This window comes from Alligator sinensis, unplaced genomic scaffold, assembly GCF_000455745.1.
Source record: "Alligator sinensis unplaced genomic scaffold, ASM45574v1 scaffold990_1, whole genome shotgun sequence".
Lineage (NCBI taxonomy): Eukaryota > Metazoa > Chordata > Crocodylia > Alligatoridae > Alligator > Alligator sinensis.
Window position 1 is genome coordinate 523,140 of NW_005842506.1, and position 4,574 is coordinate 527,713.

The window sequence follows — 4,574 nt, forward strand, 5'->3', positions numbered from 1 at the left end:
TCTGAGAGAGTAGAGAGCAGTTTGAGACCAGCCAGCAGGGAAGAAACATCTCCCTGCTGAGCTCCGGCTCCAGGAACAACTTGGAGGTAAGGGAGAAGCTGTGGGGAACGAGGAGGCCTCATTGCTACTGGACATGACCTGAAACTGTACCCTGCTGGGATAGGTTACAGAGGTGGGTGGGTTAAATAGAGAGTTGTGGGGAAAGTGGGGAGGCAGGTAAACTTAGGAGAAGTGCCTGAGTCCCATGGGGTGTTGGACCCTGGAGGTGGGCTAAGCATGCTCAAAGAGGAGCATCTGAGCCCAAGGGGTGGAGGAACCTGGGCCCTAAGGAAAGGGCCGAGTGAAGGTCAGGCACACTTAAGGGAGAGAAGCACCTGAACCTGTCGGGGTGGAAGACACCAGGCCCCAGTGTAAGGGGTGGAGTTATGACCCGAGAGAGGGGAGTAGTAGTCTGGTGAGGGTCCAGCGGTGAAGTAGGCCCATAGTTGATCAATTGCTCAGTCCTGTTCAGGTGAGAGAGGCCCAAAGACTGTGCCAGGGCTGACCGAGGGGTAGAGAGCAAAGCCCGAGGATCTTTTGAGTCGGGCGGAGTGAATGTGGCCTGGATAGGCAGTATGCAAGAGACCGGGTAAGAGCTGGTAGGGGCCCCAGTGAGAGGGAGGTGGTGTGTGTGTCTGTGGCCCCGAAGGGGGCAGTATGATAACTGCCCAACGGTGTGCTCAGTTTGGCCTAGCCTTGAGCTGGAGTATCATCAGTGTGACTCCTGTGAGACAAGGAGGTACCTGGGCCCTAATTGCCTCTCCTCAATTACACTCTGTTTCCAGGTTAGTGACTAGAAGTAGGTCTACATGCCATGAGGCTGTCGTAACTCCTGTTAGTGAACTCTGTGAAAGCTATGGTTATTAGAGCCACAAAGATGTAGATCCCCTTGCTTCACCTCTCTAACCACCCTTTACCTTGTACAACATTGTGCAAGAAGTCTTCACATACAGTAGTTAAACACCATGCTGCACAGATGTGCTCAGTAGGTTCTGTCTGCTGCTCAGTACAACTGCAGCTCCTTAGGACCTCCACACCCAGAAGTGTGGTAGATGGACACAATTATATACTTGTACACATGCATAACTCCTAACAAAATCAATGGGGTTTGGATTTATCTGAGACCAGTTAGGCCAGTAACATTAATTATTGATCAAGATCTTTACATCTGTATTGATGTGGGAACTGGACACATTCAATTTTAAAGACTTCAATGTGGTTACAAGGACAAAGCCTAAAGCAGAAAATGACCTTAACTGTGTACAGAGAACTGAGGTGTTCTATTTTTTATAGACCTGTATTCTGATATACATCTGTAACTCCAAGTAAGACCATAAGAACTTTTGCTTGATCATGGAATGAAAATATTTGGTGCAGAGCATTTTTAATACTAAGAGCAAATGTGGAAGAAATGCTTGATTCCATTAGTCATCTCAGTGTATAGCTTGTATTGATAGATATTTATCAGAATTGATTTTTTATTTCCATTTTGCAACTTATGTGCAACTGCTGTAAATACTAAGTTGAATTAGGTGAGTATTTTGGGAGATTCATTTGAGTTTCAAGATATTCTGCCAGGTTTATTTAAGATTTAGTGGGTAGTATACATAATGGAGTGTATCGTAGGTATACTGTGTATATTGTATATTAGTCATTACCTATCACTTTTCAAATTGTCACAACACCCTTATCTGTCATATCAATAAATAACACACACAAGATTGCAAAGTCAGTTATGCAAAAGTTAAGTTTCAGAATTATGGTTATTTGAGAAACCTTAATTTTATTTGGTCTTTAGGGTGCCATCTTTAATTATATCATCACCTGCTATAGGCTCCATGGGAACTTCTACCTCAGAAACAAATTTCTGTAGCTTCAGAGTGGTCTCTCTTTTAGTTTTGAGTAAACTGGGATGTGGGTAGGCAACTTCTGTTCCATACTTTAAGGTACAGAATGGAAGAATGGATCTAAGAATAGGATCGATGCACAGGATCCTAGTCTTAGATCCTGTGATCCAATCTAGTGGAGTTGCAAAGATGTAGAACCCATTGCTTTACCTCTCTAGCCACCCTTTACTTTGTGCAACATTGTGCAGGAAGTCTCAACGTACAGTAGTTAAGCACCATGCTGTACAGATGTGCTCTGTGGGTTCTGTCTGCTGGTCAGTACAACTGTAGCTCCTTAGGACTTCCACACCCAGAAGAGCAGTAGGTGGACACACCACTGCACACACTATACAAATGCTTTCTAATGAGTGCCTATGAATAGCCACTGTGGACATTTGGAATGATTTTTTATTTATTGTACTAAATGATTAAGGTTACTTTAATGAGAACTAGCACAAACTTGACTTTGGAGTATATACTGGGCCCACATGATGTGTACATGATGTTTTCCTTTTCTTTGAATCCTGCTCAGATATTATTCTTGCTTTTGATTTCTACAGAAGTATTTTAGAAACAGCAGATGGACTCTCCATAAAGCACAACACACCAGCAGTCCACTCCAGTGAAACTACTTAAAATGTTATGTTCTCCTCCTGCATATGCAAGCCAATGGAACAAGTTTCTATACTGAGCAAGAAATCCACAAAAATTTACTTTGATCCACTGTTCAGGGAAAGGTAGACTGCTAGGTTTTGCATGTATCTTTTGTTCCCATTACTACTTTTTTTTGCATTAGAGCTGGAGCTTAAGAAATATGAAGTGTTTTTCTGTACCCAATTATATCAGTATTATTCTGGACCAGCTCCACTTCAGTCAGTGAAGTTCTTTTATACAAGATTTATATAAGACTTCTACGTAAACTCCACTGGATTCACAAAGTAAGCATGTTCCTGTCTATCTGACTATAGAGGTCTGATCCAGCAGGCATTGTTAGAGCAGGTCTGATGCAAGAAGACAGAAGCCCATTTCTATATCCAAAATCTAGTGCAGGGGTAGGCAACGTATTTTGGCTGGAGTGCCAAAACCCCCCACAATGCCTACCTTGGAAGGTGCCGGAGTGCCGGCATGCCAGAAAAACAAAATGAGGGCAGGGGGTACACGGCAGGATGCCCTACTTGTGCTCTTTGCCTTCTACCCAAAGCCCCTGCCCCCCAGCCCTGCTGCCCTGCTGCCCCTTGCCCCCCCCCCAGCCCCCCTTCCCCCCAGTCCAGGTTCTGTGGCTGTCAACAGCTACCCAGAACCTGGGCTGGGTGAGAATATCTGCTGCCTCTCTGCCCCGGCACCAGCCCTGACCCCAGCTGCCTCCCAGCCCCAGACCTCGCTCCAAGGCTCTGGGGAGGCAGCGCATACCGGCAGTGCTCCCTGCTGTGCTGCCCTCACCGCTTCTGCAAAGCAGCGCTGGAACCCGGCGCAGCAGGGCACAGCAGGGGGCGCAGAAAGTGGTGCCTCTCACTGCTGCCCCTGCCTGCAGGGGAATTGTGGCCAGGGCAGTGGGGAGCTGGCAACAGGCAGCTTTCTGTCCCCTCTGCTGTGCCCTGCTGCGCTGGGTTCCAGTGCTGCTTTGCAGAAGTGGTGAGGGCAGCATAGCAGGGAGCATTGCCGATACGTGCTGACTCCCTGGAGCCTGGGGCTGGGTCTGGGAAGCAGTTGGGGTCAGGATGGAGAGGCAGCAGATGTTTTCAGCTGGCCCAGGCTCTGGGTAGTTTGTGATAGCCACAGAGCCCGGGGTGCTTGCAGCAGGGCTTCCATGGGAGCAGCCTGGGCTCCGTGGCTATCAGCAGCTACCCAGAGCCGGGGCTGGCTGCATCTAGGAGGCTATAAACAGCTGCTGCCCTCCTGCCCCAGCCCTGGCCCCAGCCCCGGGCTCCGGGAAGGCAGCAGTGCTGGCACTGCATCCGTTGGGGCCAGGGCTGGGAGGCAGCAGCTGTTTGTAGCCTCCTGGCTGCAGCCAGCCCTGGCTCTGGGTAGCTGCTGATAGCCACAGAACCCGGGCTGCTCCCAGCAGGGCTTGCAGTGGCCCAGCTGCCTACTGGGAGCAGCAACCCCAGGGGCAGGTAATTATTTTGGGTGGAGGGTTGCTTACCCAGTTTTGGTAAGCTGTCTTGGGCTGCATGGGTAGCCCTGCACCTTGACCGGTGCCCCACCCCCTGGTCACTATCTTGGGACTAATGTCTCAGGGCCAGCACCAGTGGGGTCCAGAGCGGGGCGCAGGCTGGAGGGGTCTGTGGAGCTGGGTTAGGCTGCACCAGCAGGGAGAGGGGGAGCTGGCCCGGCTCCATAGAGCCCCTGCAGGCCAGGACCCCTGTACTTCTGCCACCCTGCTCTGAGCCCCGTCGGTGCTGGCCCTGGGACACCGGTTTGGGCCCCATGCACCTGCTCACTCCCAGTGCCCCCCCAGGCCCATGGTACAGGTGGGGGGGCAGCATGCAGCCCCGACCCCCTGCTCCCTAGCAGGGAACGAGCTGGTGCTGAGCACAGGGAAAAGCGGCCCCTCCCCACCCCATGGCTGGCACTCCGTGTTGCAGCCGCTCGCAGACCACGCGGGGCTGTCCTGAGCAGGCACAGGCAGGCGCACATGGCCGCGGGAGG